Consider the following 17,500-nt stretch of genomic DNA (forward strand, 5'->3'; position numbering starts at 1 on the left):
AAATCTTTCTGGTTTGAAAACCTCTTGTAACTATTCTTTTGACTCGAAACGTTGGAATCGTCCATTACGATATATAAAAATGATCAGTTTGAGAATGCTGTAAGAAATGAAATGTCACAATATTTTTTTATACATGTCGAAGTGATGGAAAAGAAAGAATATCTTTCACGTATCCGCCCAGCTTGTCAACTTTTTTGAAATGGTACAGAAAAGATTTTTCTGTTCACAACAACAACAGAGAAACTCTCCGATGAATTGTATAATCATTGGAATTATAAGAATGAACAAAAAAGAAAAATCTAAGTAATGAATTTATAAACAGAGTCCAGGCTCTAGATAAGGGATATCTTGTCTAATACACTCGAAAAAGGACTAGATTATGTAATGATAAAACGAAAAAGAGTACTTACCAAAAATATATGATCCCTTATTGAGTGGGTCCTACCGTGGAAGAACAAAATTTTTTTTTCACCCTCAACACTAAATATAAATAAAACTTCTATAAAAATTCCACGGAGATGGTTTGGATAAATAAAATTCATCTTATTCTTCTTATTAGTAATTATATAGAATTTGAACCAAAAACAGATAGAAAATCATTTTCAACAGAAATTGCTTATTTCTTAAACTTAATTAATGAATTTGCCGGAAAATCGACATCAAGTTTCAATTTTAAGGGACTCCCTTTACTTCCAGATTGCAAAGAAGAAAAATGGATTTAGAACTCTTACAAATTCTAAAATTTGTATTTGATCCAGTTCTAGCGAATTCAAAAATAAAACAATTAAAAATAATTCTCTTGGAATAAAAGAAATAAATAAACAAGTTCCTCATTGGTCATACAAATTAATTGACGATTTGGAACAACAAGAGGGAGAAAATGAAGAAAACATGGCGGAAGATTATGAAATTCGTTCACGAAAAGCCAAACGTGTAGTAATTTTACCGATAATCAAGAAAATACAGCTACTTATAATAATACCAAAGATACGACAGATTTTGACCAAATAGATGAAGTACTTTGATCCGTTATTCGCAACAATCAGACTTCGCCGAGTATAATAAAAGGATCCACGCGAGCACAAAGACGCAAAATAGCTATTTTTGAACTGTTTCAAGCAAATGCGCATTCGCCCCTTTTTGGACAGAATAGATAATCTTTTTTTCTTTGATATTTCGAACTGATAAAAACAATGTTTATAAATTGATGTGTAAAACGCAGAATTCACAATTTCAGATTATACTTATACAGAGAAAACAAAAGAAAGTAAGAAAAAGACGAGGACACAAGAGAAGACGACAAAAGAGAGGAAAGAACTCGGATAGAAATAGCTGAAGCCTGGGATAGCATCTTTGCCCAAATAATAAGAGGTTGTATTTTAGTAACCCAATCGATTCTTAGAAAATATATTATATTACCTTTATTAATAATAGCTAAAAATTGCATTCGTATACTATTTTTCAAATTCCTGAATGGTCGGAGGATTTAAAGGATTGAGTAGAGAAATGCATATTAAATGCACTTATAATGGAGTTCAATTATCAGAAAAGAATTTCCGAAAACTGGTTAACAGACGGGATTCAAATAAAGATCCTATTTCCTTTCGTCTAAAACCTTGGCACAGATCTAAGTTAAAATTCCTCATAAAGATCCAATGAAAAGAAAGTACAAAGAAATGATTTTTGTTTTTAACAGTTTTGGGGATGGAGGCTGAACTGCCTTTTGGTTTTCCCTGAAAACGGCTTTCACTTTTGAACCCATCTTTAAAAACTTGAAAAAAAATTATAAAATGAAAAAAGGGTTTTCGAATTAGAAGAACTTTAGAAGAAAGAAGAAAATTATTTCTAAATTTATCAAAAGAAAAGCAAACTGGGTCATCCAAAACTCTTTTTTCGAAAAGACATAATAAACAAAATAAACAAATTTGAAAAATCAAAAGAAACCGAATTCTATTATCTGGAGTTAAAGAAGTATATGAATTGAATGCAACTAAAAAGAAAAAGATTCGCTAATCAATAAGAATAATCAAGGAGTCAGAAAATGTCCACCTAACGCGATCTATGGTTTGGACAAATTTTTCACTGACAGAAAATGAAAGATCTTCGCTAGATGAAAGATAATCTTAAATCAAATAGAAAAATTTCAAAAGAAAAGGAAAAAAATTATAACCTCGGAGATAAATATTAGTCCTAACAAAATAAGCTATAATGCTAAAACATTAAAATTAAAATCATCAAAAATATTTCACAGATATTAAAGAAGAAATGCGCAATTAGCGCATAAATTCCATTTTTATAAAAATTTTGATTGAAAGGATATACATAGATATCTTTTAGGTATCATTAATATTCCGAGGATCAATGCACAGCTTTTTCTTGAATCAACAAAAAATTGTTACTAAATACATTTACAATAATGAAGAAAATAAAAAAAATTGATAAAACAAACCAAAATACAATTCACTTTATTTCGATTATAAATATCAAAAGTCACTTAATAATAGCAATATTGATGTTATTAATAAGAATTCACAGATTCTTTGCGACATATCCTCCTTGTCACAAGCATATGTATTTTACAAATTATCACAAATCAAAATTATTAACTTATATAAGTTAAGATCTATCCTTCAATATCATGGACTTTTTAAAGAATGAAATAAAGGATTATTTTAGAGTCCAAGGGCTATTTAATTTCGAATTAAAAGAAAAAATGTTAGAAATTCTGTAATGAATCAATGGAAAACTGGTTAAGGAGTCATTATCAATATAAATACGATTTATCTCAGATTAGATGGTCTAGATTAATACCACAAAAATGGCGAAATAGAATCAATCAATACCAACACCCTATGGTTCAAAACAAAAATTAAACAAATGGAATTTATATGAAAAGACAAATTAATTCATTACGAAAAAAAAGGATTTTGAGGCAGACTCATTACCGAATCAAAAAGATAATTTTAAAAAACACTATAAATATAATCTTTTATCATATAAATCTATTAATTATGAAAATAAGAAGGACTCATATATTTATGGATCACCATTACAAATAAATAATAAACAAAAGATTTCTTATAATTACAACACAAATAAAAGTAACTTTTTCGACATGTTAGAAGGTATTCCTATCAATAATTATCTAGCGGAAGATGATATTATCGATATGGCGAAAAGCCCAGATAGAAAATATTTTGATTGGAAAATTCTCAATTTTTGTCTTAGAGAGAAGGTCGAGATTGAATCCTGGATCGATACCGGAAGCGAACATAAAAAAATACTAAGACTACTAAGTATCAAATAATTGAGAAAATGGATAAAAAGATTTTTTATTACAATTCACCAAGATCAAGAAGTCAATTCATCCAATCAAAAAAGATATTGAAAAGATTATATGGAATTAGATATGAAAAACATAGACATAAAAAGAAAACAAAAGTCATACGGAAGTAGAACTTGATTTCTTCTAAACGATATTTATATTTTCAATTAAGATGGAATGGTTCTTTAAATCAAAAATAATCAATAATATCAAAGTATATTGTCTCCTGCTTAAACTGACAAATCCACGCGAAATTATTATATCTTCTATTCAAAGGCAAGAAATAAGTCTGAATATTTTGATGATTCAGAAGGATTTAACTCTTACAGAATTGATGAAAAGAGAATATTTACTATCGAACCTATTCGTCTATCGGTAAAAATAATGGACAATTTCTTTTGTATCAAACCATAAGTATCTTATTATTTCATAAGAACAAACAACAAATAAATCAACAATACAGAGATAAAATCGATTCTATTTCTATTGAAAGGCAGCAAGGTATAATTGGAAATAGAGACAAAATGGTTATGATTTACTTGTTCCCGAAAATGTTTTATCCCTGAAACGTCGTAGAGAATTAAGAATTTAATTTCTTCAATTTAAAAAATAAAACAATATTAATATTTATATAAATACCAAAATTTGCACTGGTAATAACAAAAAACTGTGGTCCTGTTTTTGATAAAAGCAAAGATTTTGATAAAGAGAAAATAAACTAATTAAATTCAAATTTTTCTTTGGCCCCATTTTCGATTAGAAGATTTAGCTTGTATGAATCGTTATTGGTTCGACACTAATAATTCCAGCCGGTTCGGTATGGTAAGGATATGTATCTATCCGCGGTTGAAATTTTGTAATGGTAAGGGTGCATTTTTCCTATATCCCATAGGATACTTGATCTAGAAATGAATCAATGGCATTTTTTGACTTTTCATTTTAGGTAGAATTTTGTTCTCTTTGTAAGCGAAGAAATATATCATCTTTTGTATCTATAACCGAATAAAAAATTATAAAAAAAATAAAAAATAAAAATTGGATTGATTAATGAGAAATTTGCAATTTTATTTGACAAAATTTTGAATTAGTAACTTGAATTACTAACAAAGTAAAGATTTTTGTGTATATCAAATTCAAATGAACTGACATTATTATTTATTATTATTTATTAATACAATATTGATTTTTTTATTATTACTGATCAATAAAAATAAAAACATCTTAATCTTAATTAAAAAAGGTGGGTTATTTTATGGTAAAAATTCATTCATTTCAGTTATTTCACAAGAAGAAAAAGACGAAAACAAAGGATCTGTTGAATTTCAAATAGTAAGTTTCACTAATAAGATACGAAGACTTACTTCACATTTGGAATTGCATAGAAAAGACTATTTATCTCAGAGAGGTTTGCGGAAAATTCTAGGAAAACGGCAACGACTGCTGTCTTATTTAGCAAAGAAAAATAGAGTACGTTATAAAGAATTAATTAGCCGGTTGATATTCGGGAGTCAAAACTCGTTAATGTGAAGAGTTTTTGAATTATTTGATTTCTTAAATCTTAATATGAACTTCTTTTGTTTTCAGTAATTCATGAAAAATGGATCGAGGAAACCCCTATGAATGTATCAGCTACACGAAAAGACCTTATGATAGTCAATATGGGTCCCCACCACCCATCAATGCATGGTGTTCTTCGACTCATCGTTACTCTAGACGGTGAAGATGTTATTGACTGCGAACCAATTTTAGGTTATTTACACAGAGGGATGGAAAAAATTGCGGAAAATCGAACAATTATACAATATTTGCCCTATGTAACACGCTGGGATTATTTGGCTACTATGTTCACAGAAGCAATAACAGTAAATGGTCCAGAACTGTTAGGAAATATTCAAGTGCCTAAAAGAGCTAGCTATATCAGAGTAATTATGTTGGAATTGAGTCGTATAGCTTCTCATTTGTTATGGCTTGGTCCGTTTATGGCGGATATTGGTGCACAGACTCTTTCTTTTATATTTTTAGAGAAAGAGAGTTAGTATATGATTTATTCGAAGCTGCCACCGGTATGAGAATGATGCATAATTATTTTCGTATCGGGGAGTAGCGGCCGATCTACCTCATGGATGGATAGATAAATGTTTGATTTTTGCGATTATTTTTAACAGGAATTGCTGAATATCAAAAACTTATTACGCGAAATCCTATTTTTTAGAACGAGTTGAAGGAGTAGGTATTGTTGGTGCAGAGGAAGCAATAAATTGGGGTTTATCCGGACCAATGCTACGAGCTTCCGGAGTACAATGGGATCTTCGTCAAGTTGATCATTATGAGTGTTACGACGAATTTGATTGGGAAGTCCAGTGGCAAAAGAAGGAGATTCATTAGCTCGTTATTTAGTCCGAATCGGTGAAATGATGGAATCTATAAAAATTATTCAACAGGCTCTGAAGGAATTCCTGGGGGCCCTATGAGAATTTAGAAACCCGACGTTTTGAAAGGGATCCAGAATGGAACGATTTCGAATATCGATTCATTAGTAAAAAACTTCTCCTACTTTTGAATTACTGAAACAAGAACTTTATGTGAGAGTCGAAGCCCCAAAAGGAGAATTGGGGATTTTTCTGATAGGGGATCAGAGTGGTTTTCCTTGGAGATGGAAAATTCGCCCGCCGGGTTTTATCAATTTGCAAATTCTTCCCGAATTAGTTAAAAGAATGAAATTGGCCGATATTATGACAATACTAGGTAGTATAGATATCATTATGGGAGAAGTTGATCGTTGAAATGATAATTGATACAACAGAAGTACACGCTATCAATTCTTTTCTAGATTAGAATCCTTAAACGAGGTCTATGGAATTATATGGGTGTTTGTCCCTATTTTGATTCTTGTATTGGGAATCACGACAGGCATACTGGTAATTGTATGGTTAGAAAGAGAAATATCTGCAGGATACAACAACGTATTGGACCTGAATATGCCGGTCCTTTAGGAATTCTTCAAGCTCTAGCGGATGGCACAAAACTACTTTTAAAGAGAATCTTTTTCCTCTAGGGGATACTCGTTTATTCAGTATCGGACCATCCATAGCAGTCATATCAACTCTATTAAGCTATTCAGTAATTCCTTTTGGCTATCACCTTGTTTTAACTGATCTAAATATTGGTGTTTTTTATGGATTGCCATTTCAAGTATTGCTCCCATTGGACTTCTTATGTCAGGATATGGATCAAATAATAAATATTCTTTTTGGTGGTCTACGAGCTGCTGCTCAATCGATTAGTTATGAAATACCATTAACTCTTTGTGTGTTATCCATATCTCTACGTGTGATTCGTTGAAACATAAACTTTTCCCTATTCCTTTCTTTTTAGGAAGAAGGCGAAATCGGTTGAATAGATATCTTCATTTTTATTCATCATTTGGGTTAAGGAACTAAATTGAATAGTTATATGAGTGAAAGAAAACAGCTTGTAAATTTGCAGTAAAAATGAAGACTCATTTCCTATGTACAAGAGTAAAATAGAAATAAACATAAGAAAAGAAGACTGTTTGTCCCAAGATTGGTTGATTAGTCATCCTGGCTTGAAGGGCCCAAAAGATCAACCTTATTGAGTTTTTACTATCATTTAATTTATATGTATTACCATAATGCTAACAGGCGATTGAACAAAATGAGTGGACGGTTAGGAACACCAAGATACACAAAGGATTAGTAATAGAGATTTTTTTTAATTATCTATTTTAATTATCTATCTAAAATTTTAATTATCTATCTAAAAGGATATTTCCGCAAAATAGAAAAGTATATTAATTGGGGCTTTAAGTTGGTAGAAATGATCAGGCAGTACTCCCCATGATTCCGATTCAGAGTATGCTCCTGTCCACCGATTAAAGAAATGACTATCAGGAACGAAATAATCCTTTCCCTTTTGAATCCCTTTTCTTTTTTTTTCAGAAAGAAGAATAGGAACGAAAAAAAGAATCTAAATCTAATTACAATAAAAATCAATCTTTTTCTGCTTTTTTCCTATATCTATATTCATATAGATGGAATTCGTATCATAATTCGGAATATCTAATTCTTTTTCGTAATCAAAAACAATAGGTTGAAATATCTCTTTGTAGTTTTACAAAGAATATTTTTTTAAATAAATTAGAAAGAGTAATAAAGAGTATTTTATTGAAAAATTTTGAAGTATACTCAAGAAAGAAAAATTGAAACTATTAAAGGATGAGATCAATTCAGAAGTACTTTTTTGTGAGTATTATAACAGATAGAATTTCATTGCGCGAATTTTGGAACGTCGATAGATTTATTTTATTTTGATCCTATATATCCTACAAATATAGCAAAATAAATAATACGATCTCCTTAAATTTATTTATGGCCTTCGAGGAGCTGTATGAGGTGAGAATCTCATGTACGGTTCTGTAATAGCGATGGGAACAGTGATGTTCTCGCCGACTATGATTATCTAACAGTTCAAGTACAGTTGATATAGTTGAGGCACAATCAAAATCGGGTTTTTTGGGGTGGAATTTGTGGCGTCAACCTATAGGATTTATCATTTTTTTTATTTCTTCTCTAGCAGAATGTGAGAGATTACCTTTTGATTTACCAGAAGCAGAAGAAGAATTAGTAGCAGGTTATCAAACCGAATATTCAGGTATCAAATTTGGTTTATTTTATATTGCTTCCTATCTAAACTTATTAGTTTCTTCATTATTTGTAACAGTTCTTTACTTGGGCGGTTGGAATATCTCTATTCCATATATATTCGTTCCTGAGCCTTTTGAAACAAATAAAATAGGTGGAGTTTTTGGAACAACAATCGGTATCTGTATTACATTGGTTAAAACTTATTTGTTCTTGTTCATTCCTATCACAACAAGATGGACTTTACCTAGACTAAGAATGGACCAACTTTTAAATCTTGGATGGAAATTTCTTTTACCTATTTCTCTCGGCAATCTCTTATTAACAACCTCTTTCCAACTCCTTTCGCTATAAAAGAATAAAAAAGGAATATTTTTCTATATTCATGGCTTGTTTTCAAATTCAAATAAGAGAAAAAAACAAATAGAAAATCATTCATAAATATTCACGATATGTTTCCCATGGTAACTGGGTTCATGAATTATGGGCAACAAACCATACGAGTTGCACGGTATATTGGTCAAAGTTTCATGATTACCTTATCCCATGCAAATCGTTTACCTGTAACTATTCAATATCCTTATGAAAAATTAATCACATCGGAGGTTTCCATGGCCGGAATCCACTTTGAATTTGATAAATGCATTGCTTGTGAAGTATGTGTTCGGGTATGTCCTATAGATCTACCTGTTGTTGATTGGAAATTGGAAACTGACATTCGAAAGAAACGGTTGCTTAATTACAGTATTGATTTCGGAATCTGTATATTTTGTGGCAACTGTGTTGAGTATTGTCCAACAAATTGTTTATCAATGACTGAAGAATATGAACTTTCCACTTATGATCGTCACGAATTGAATTATAATCAAATTGCTTTAGGTCGTTTACCAATGTCAGTAGTCGACGATTATACAATTCGAACAATTTTGAATTCAACTAGAAACAAAAAGATAACCCGCTTTGATTGATTAAAAAGTACAATTATTAAACTAAAATTTGTTTTGATCTAAAGGGCTGCAATAGGTTTTTTTTATTTTCCTTGGTCAATAAATACAAAAATTACAAATTCCAACTATTGACTTGATTGGTCAGAATTGCATCGCGGCTTTATTTTTTGTGAAAATCTATTAATATATGCGTAATTCTAGCCATAATTATTTCTAAAATTTAATTTAGAATGCCTTTTCGAGAAAGAATGAGATTCATACAATAGCTGTACCTATAGTAATTTTCACCCTTAGGGTTTAGAACCTATTATAAATAAGTTTTTCCTGGTCAGGTCAATAAGGTCATGAAAAACAATTCAATTTTTTATCTCTTATTTTACGTGCAATGGATTTGCCTGGACTAATACATGATTTTCTTTTATTTTTATGGGATTAGGTCTTATATTAGGAGGTCTAGGAGTAGATACTACCAACCCAATTTATTCTGCCTTTTCATTGGGATTGGTTCTTGTTTGTATATCTTTATTCTATATTTTATCAAACTCATTTTGTAGTGCTGCGCAGCTCCTTATTTATGTGGGAGCCATAAACGTTTTAATTATATTTGCCGTGATGTTCATGAATGGTTCAGAATATTACAAAGATTTTAATCTTTGGACTGTTGGAACCGGAGTTACTTCCTTAATTTGTACAAGTATTTTTGTTTCACTAATTACTATTATTCCAGATACGTCATGGTACGGGATTATTTGGACTACAAAACAAATCAGATTATAGAACAAGATTTAATAAGTAATGGTCAACAAATTGGAATTCATTTATCAACAGATTTTTTCTTCCGTTCGAATTCATTTCAATAATTCTTTAGTTGCTTTGATAGGTGCGATTGCTGCGGCTCGTCAGCAATAAATCTTTAGAATTAGTAACCCCAATCTATTTGTTCTATGTTATCACATTTATTTTCTTTCAATTCCATTTAAAGATTATTTATGTATAAATTCTTTTATTTGATCTATTATTCTATTATCCATATTTGATCTATTATCCATATATTTCTTTGTTCTGTACTTTGATATTCTTATTCTAGTCAATCCAATCTGTTGATGTTGAATTGTTGTTCATATTGAAATAAATCGAAATTGATAAGGAGTTGGTCAATGATGCTCGAACATGTACTCGTTTTGAGGCCTATTTATTTCTATCGGTATCTATGGATTGATCACGAGTAGAAATATGGTTAGAGCCCTTATGTGCCTTGAACTTATACTGAATGCAGTTAATATAAATTTCGTAACATTTTCTGATTTTTTTGATAGTCGCCAATTAAAGGGAAATATTTTTTCAATTTTTGTTATAGCTATTGCAGCCGCTGAAGCAGCTATTGGACCAGCTATCGTTTCGTCAATTTATCGTAACAGAAAATCAATCCGTATCAATCAATCGAATTTGTTGAATAAGTAGGATTAATCATATAGAATATAATTTTCATATTCATTAATTCAAGTTGGCATGTATGATACGTAACTTATCCGATCATGTTTGCGAAAACGTACGAAATTAAAGTATCCTGGCCCTATCTCACGAGTCGATCCAGAATTCAATAGAAAAATTCTGATAAATCATTGATTCGTCTGGTGTCTAAATATATGATGATTCATTTAGAAATTAACTAGATTGAAATTTTATGACGTTAAAAATTTAGAAATCCAATGTCGCATTCAGTAAAGATTTATGATACATGTATAGGGTGTACTCAATGTGTCCGAGCCTGCCCCACAGATGTATTAGAAATGATACCTTGGGATGGGTGTAAATCTACAAATCGCTTCTGCTCCAAGAACAGAAGACTGTGTTGGTTGTAAGAGATGTGAATCCGCCTGTCCAACTGATTTCTTGAGTGTTCGAGTTTATTTATGGCATGAAACAACCTGAAGCATGGGTCTAGCTTATTGATACTTTTCAGAAAAATCCACTTGAATGCATTTGATTTTATGTTTATTGATAAAACCCGTACTGAAAACAAAAATACAAAAATATATATATATTATGTTTTCGAGTACGGGTTTTTCTAGTCCAAATGTATCTTGCCTTTACCACGAATTCTTTTCCTTGGTTAACAATATTTGTAGTTTTACCGATATCTGCGGGTTCCTTAATTTTCTTTTTCCCCATAGAGGAAATAAGGTAATTAGGTGGTATACTTTGTTTATATGTATTTTAGAACTCCTTTTAATGACTTATGCGTTCTCTTATTATTTCCAATTGACGACCCATTAATCCAATTAACAGAAGATTATAAATGGATCCAATTTTTGATTTTACTGGAGATTGGGAATAGATGGATTTTCTTTAAGCCCTATTTTACTGACAGGATTTATCACCACTTTAGCTACTTTAGCGGCTTGGCCAATTACTCGTGATTCCCGCTTATTTAATTTTCTGATGTTAGCAATGTATAGTGGCCAAATAGGATTATTTTCTTCTCAAGATCTTTTGCTTTTTTATCATGTGGGAGTTAGAATTAATTCCCATTTATCTACTTCTATCCATGTGGGGGAAAGAAACGTCTGTATTCAGCTACAAAGTTTATTTTGTATACTGCCGGGGTTCCGTTTTTTATTAATGGGAGCTTTGGGTATCGCTTTATATGGTTCCAATGAACCAAGATTCAATTTTGAAACATCAGCCAATCAATCATATCCTGTGGCGCTAGAAATATTTTTTATATTGATTTCTTATTGCTTTTGCTGTCAAATTACCGATTATACCCTTACATATATGGTTACCAGACACCCATGGGGAAGCACATTACAGTACTTGTATGCTTCTAGCCGGAATCTTATTAAAATGGGGCGTATGGGTTGGTTCGAATCAATATGGAATTATTACCTCATGCTCATTCTATCTTTTCTCCCTGGTTGATAATAGTAGGCGTCATGCAAATAATCTATGCAGCTTCAACATCTCCTGGTCAACGAAATTTAAAAAAGAATAGCCTATTCTTCTGTATCTCATATGGGTTTCATAATTATAGGAATTTGCTCTATAAGTGATATGGGACTCAATGGAGCCATTTTACAAATAATATCACATGGGTTTATTGGCGCTGCACTTTTTTCTTAGCAGGAACGGGTTATGATAGAATACGTCGTGTATCTTGATGAAATGGGCGGAATGGCTACACTAATGCCAAAAATATTCACGACATTCAGTATCTTATCACTAGCTTCCCTTGCATTACCAGGCATGAGCGGTTTTTTGCGGAATTGGCAGTATTTTTGGAATAATTACCGGCCAAAAATATCTTTTAATGTCAAAATAGTAATTACTTTTGGAATGGCAGTTGGAATGATATTAACTCCTATTTATTTATTATCTATGTTACGCCAGATGTTTTATGGATACAAGCTGTTTAATGCTCCAAACTCTTATTTTTTTGATTCTGGACCGAGGGAGTTATTTGTTTCGATCTCTATCCTTCTGCCTGTAATAGGTATTGGTATTTATCCGGATTTCCTTTTTTCATTATCAGTTGACAGGGTCGAAGCTCTTCTATCTAATTATTTTTATAGATAGTTTTTCTAAATAAAACTCAAAATGAAAAAGAAATCCTATGATTTTTCATTTTTTAAAATCGTTATGTTATACAAGGAAAAAACTTATTTTTTCGTCTCTTAAATTTAAGTTTAAGTAAAAAAACGGAATTGTAACTAAATATTTTGGCATTTGTGAGAACTTTTGAATCAAGTAATATAATGACTTTTGAATCAAGTAATATAATGATTCAAAAGGTTCTCAACGGTTTACCCGAAGCTTTTTGTATATATGCTTTGCTGCCCCATATAGTTGCATCCGTCAGACCCTTTCCTTTCTTCAATTCAATTAGATGTTAATTGTTAATGTAAATGAACCATAACTATGTAGTCCTATTCCTAATAAATTAACTCCAAAATAGCATATCCAAATTATAAGAAAACCAATAGAAGCGACAATTGCGGAATTTAAACCCTCAAAATTTTTATTTGTTCGAGTATGAAAATAAATTGCGAATATGGTCCACGTAATAAATGCCCAAGTTTCCTTGGGGTCCCAATTCCAATATGATCCCCATGCTTCATTAGCCCAGACTGCTCCCGAAAGAATACCTATGGTTAAAAAGATAAACCCTATACTTATAATACGATAACCCCAGTCATCTAATTGTTGAATCAATTGAAACCTGTAATAATTCCTAGAAGAAAGAAAAGAAATATTTTTAAAACATTCTTTCTTTCCATCATATATTGTATCCCACTAAAGCTAAAGGAAAATGAATCATTTAATAAATTATTGCTTTTATCAACATCAACAATTTTATGATTTTTCGAAATGTGATTACTAGAAATGCTACTGATAATAATGATCCACACAAAAGAGCTGCATAGCCCAATATCATCATACTTACGTGCATCATTAACCACTGGGATTGGAGAGCAGGCACTAAGATTTTGGATTGATGCGTGTTAGTTAAAAGGCCTGAAGTAGCAAACCCTTGGGTAAAAAAGTACTTGGGGCGGTTATTGCGCTTAAATAATTTTTATGTTTTTAAAATACGGAACCATATGAATAATGGAAAAGCCCATGAAAGAAAGATTAATGATTCATATAAATCGCTTAATGGTAAATGTCCCCAGAAATCCAACGAGTAACTAATAATCCTGTTATACAGAAAAAGTGGTTATCATGCCCTTTCTGACGAATCATATAGTTCAACGAATTCATCGACTACTAAAGTTATCAAATGAATTGTAATTACAAGTGACACGACTGAAAAGATATATGAGTTAATATATGTTCTAAAGTTGAAAATATCATAAAATTTTTAAAAAATTTTAAATTAATAAATTAATAATAATAAATAAAATAAAAAGGCTCTTTAATTAGAAAAGTAAGCCGCTATGGTGAAATCAGGAATTGAATTCATTATAGGATTTATTGTATCCTTTTGATAATTACAGGATGTTATGCCGCCACTCGGACTCGAACCGAGATGCTCTAGCACTGCTTCCTAAGAGCAGCGTGTCTACCGATTTCACCATAGCGGCTTACTCGAAATCATAATAATCCATTTTTATTTAATCGTCGAGCTTGAGGGAGTCAATTCAATGCAATATTTTTTTGAAACATTCAAATTAATGAAGCCAAATTCAGTTAATAATAAAAAAAACTCTTATCTAATTTCAAATATCTAATTTCAAATTTAATACATGCCTTGATTCATTCTAATTTCAAGCGCAAGCATCAAGCATAAAGTAGATCATTCAAAATTGACACATTTTTTCTAAAGAGAAAATCTAAAGATAAAAGGTGCTTTTTATTAATTAGATTGAAAGCAACAAAGAATCTATTATATATAGCGATTTAGAATAATATAAATATAATAATTGTTAAGTAAGTTAAAAATTTTAAACTTAATCAATTATTTTAACGGTCAATTTTTTTGACTAAAGGTCTTAGATTTCTTCTTTTATATGCAAATAGTATAAAAAGAATGCAAATAGTATAAAAAGAAAAACTTATGAATGTTTAGTATTGTGATTGTGACAAATGGGTCGATGGGGAAAATAAAATTTAAATAATAATCCCCATCCCGAAAATGATAAAATATCCTAACAATAAAAAGAAAGGTGAAACTTTGTGTCTTCTTTTTTTTTCTTTTTGCAAAAGTACCAGTTTTAGAATTCAGTATAAAAAGAATTCTTTAGTCTACATATGAAAAAGCAAAAGGAGTGTAATTTAATATTTATTAGTTCAAAATAAAACATTAAAAAGAATGGAAATCCTTTTATATATTTTCTATATATTTTATATATTTTCTATTCTATATTATATATATTTCTATTTTATATTAGAAATTTATATTCTAAATTATTAGAAATTATAAACAATAAACGAAATTAGACCCTTTCTCGTGTCAAGTCAAATCAGATTATTCCAACCTTTATTTTTATTTGTTGCACAAAAACTTTTGAATTACCTGTAGAAAGAGATTTCGCTAATGAAAAGCTTTCAATACTGCCCAATATCCCTTTTTTTCCAAATATTTTTCGAATACGCTTTTTGATCTAGAAGTGCGCTTTTTGGAACTGCCATAATAAAGAAGTTGTTTATTGTTATAGTTGGATGTGAAAGACATTTATTGTTCAAAACAAAATTGTTCTTTACTATATCTATGTATTTAGTCTCTCAATTATACTCTTGTCAAAAAAGAAGCCTATCCGCTTATTTTTTTTTTCTATTTCTGCCTTTTTCGTTATATTCCATATATACGTGGAATAAAATACAGCAATAAAGTTTAAGACTCTAAATTGGATTTATCCTAATAAAAAGACTTTAACTTCATTTTTCTAGTAATTGGTCAAACTCGAAAAAAAAGTATATCTAATTGAATTAAAATTTTCAAATTGAATGAGGCTATTAATTTGTTAAAAAAGGAAAAAAATTTTAGTAATTCTTTGCTTTTATCTTATGTAAAGGAAAAGTTTCAAATATGATAGTCTTTTCTACAAACATAATGAAAGGCAATAAATCCGTTCCAAAATCCACTAGTTAATAATTCTGAATAAAAAAAATAAAAGAACTCAAAAATAATTATTTTGATCCAGTAAGGATCCGATAAAATCATCTTTCTTTTTTATTTCTATCAAGAAAAAAATACTACTTTTCTTATAATTGTTAAAATTCTTTATCTTTTCTCTATGTATATAAAAACTTGTAATTATGTAATTAAATTAATATTAATAATTAATGTAATAATTATGTATATGTAATTAATATTTAATAATTATGGAATGTAATTATATTAATAATAAAATTTTAATAATAAAATTTTAATTTATTTTATTTTTTGATTTAGAATAAGTAATAAGTATTTATTTTTTTTTTCACTAATATTTTTATTTATTTGATTTGACCAATTTTAACTTTTTGATTTAAATATGTGAAGTATTTTGTATGTGAAGTATTTTGGAAAATTCAGAATAATTAAGAATATAAAATTCGATTGAAGTTTTACATATTTTTTTATTGACTGACTTATTTAAAAAGATATAAGAGCCGATGAATCAGAAACAAGAAACAATTAATTATCAATTCAAAAAGTTTTTTTATGGAACATATATATCAATATTCATGGATCATACCTTTTGTTACATTCCCAGCTCCTATGTTAATAGGAGCGGGACTCCTACTTTTCCGGCGGCAACAAAAACTTGTCGTATGTGGGCTTTTCCAAGCCTTTTCTTGTTAAGTATAGTCATGATTTTTCAATCGACTTGTCTATTCACCAAATAAATAGCAGTTTTATTTATCAATATATATGGTCGTGGACTATCAATAATGATTTTTCTTTAGAATTCGGACACTTGATTGACCCACTTACTTCTATTTTGTCAGTATTAATTACTACAGTTGGAATTATGGTTCTTTTTATAGTGACAATTATATGTCTCATGATCAAGGCTATTTGAGATTTTTGCTTATATGAGTTTTTCAATACTTCAATGTTGGGATTAGTTACTAGTTCTAATTTGATACAAATTTATATTTTTGGGAGTTGGTTGGAATGTGTTCTTATCTATTAATAGGGTTTTGGTTCACACGACCTATTGCATCGAATGCTTGTCAAAAGCCTTTGTAACTAATCGTAGGGATTTTGGTTTATTATTGGGAATTTTGGGCATTTATTGGATAACGGGCAGTTTCGAATTTCGGGATTTGTTCAAAATATTGAATAACTTGATTTCTAATAATCAGGTTCATTTTTATTTGTTACTTTGTGTGCCTTTCTAGTATTTTCTGGCGCAATTGCTAAATCGGCGCAATTTCCTCTCCATGTATGGTTACCGGATGCCATGGAAGGGCCTACTCCTATTTCGGTTTCTAATACATGCTGCTACTATGGTAGCGGCAGGAATTTTTCTTGTAGCTCGACTTTTCCTCTTTTGTAGTCATACTACATAATGAATCTAATAGCTTTGATAGGTATAATAACAGTATTTTTAGGAGCTACTTTAGCTCTTGCTCAAAAAGATATTAAGAGAAGTTTAGCCTATTCTACAATGTCTCAATTAGGTTATATGATGTTAGCTCTAGGTATGGGGTCTTATCGAGTCGCTTTATTTCATTTGATTACTCATGCCTATTCGAAAGCATTATTGTTTTTAGGATCTGGATCCATTATTCATTCAATGGAAGCTATTGTTGGTTATTCTCCAGATAAGAGTCAAAATATGATTCTTATGGGTGGTTTAACAAAACATATTCCAATTACAAAACTGCTTTTTTTAGGAACACTTTCTCTTGTGGTATTCCACCCTTCGCCTGTTTTTGGTCCAAAGATGAAATTCTTAACGATAGTTGGTTGTATTCACCGGTTTTCGCAATAATAGCTTGTTTCACGGCCGGATTAACTGCATTTTATATGTTTCGGGTTTATTTACTTACTTTTGAAGGACATTTAAATGTTCATTTAAAAATTACAGTGGTAAAAAACAGTTCATTTTATTCAATATCTTTATGGGGTAAAG

The 17,500-nt window shown here is 30.1% G+C and overlaps 4 pseudogenes; all 4 read left to right on the forward strand.

Annotated features, from left to right (window-relative positions):
* Positions 1 to 2,361: 2,361 nt before the first annotated feature.
* On the forward strand, positions 2,362 to 3,388 carry LOC125368971 (annotated as a pseudogene).
* Positions 3,389 to 3,497: 109 nt separating this feature from the next.
* LOC125368975 lies at positions 3,498 to 4,309 on the forward strand (annotated as a pseudogene).
* A 602-nt stretch (positions 4,310 to 4,911) lies between these two features.
* LOC125368964 lies at positions 4,912 to 6,238 on the forward strand (annotated as a pseudogene).
* A 10,633-nt stretch (positions 6,239 to 16,871) lies between these two features.
* LOC125368972 overlaps positions 16,872 to 17,500 on the forward strand; it is a 1,037-nt pseudogene continuing 408 nt past the window's right edge.

The sequence above is a fragment of the Ricinus communis genome, unplaced genomic scaffold, assembly GCF_019578655.1.
Source record: "Ricinus communis isolate WT05 ecotype wild-type unplaced genomic scaffold, ASM1957865v1 Ctg25, whole genome shotgun sequence".
Taxonomy (NCBI): domain Eukaryota; kingdom Viridiplantae; phylum Streptophyta; class Magnoliopsida; order Malpighiales; family Euphorbiaceae; genus Ricinus; species Ricinus communis.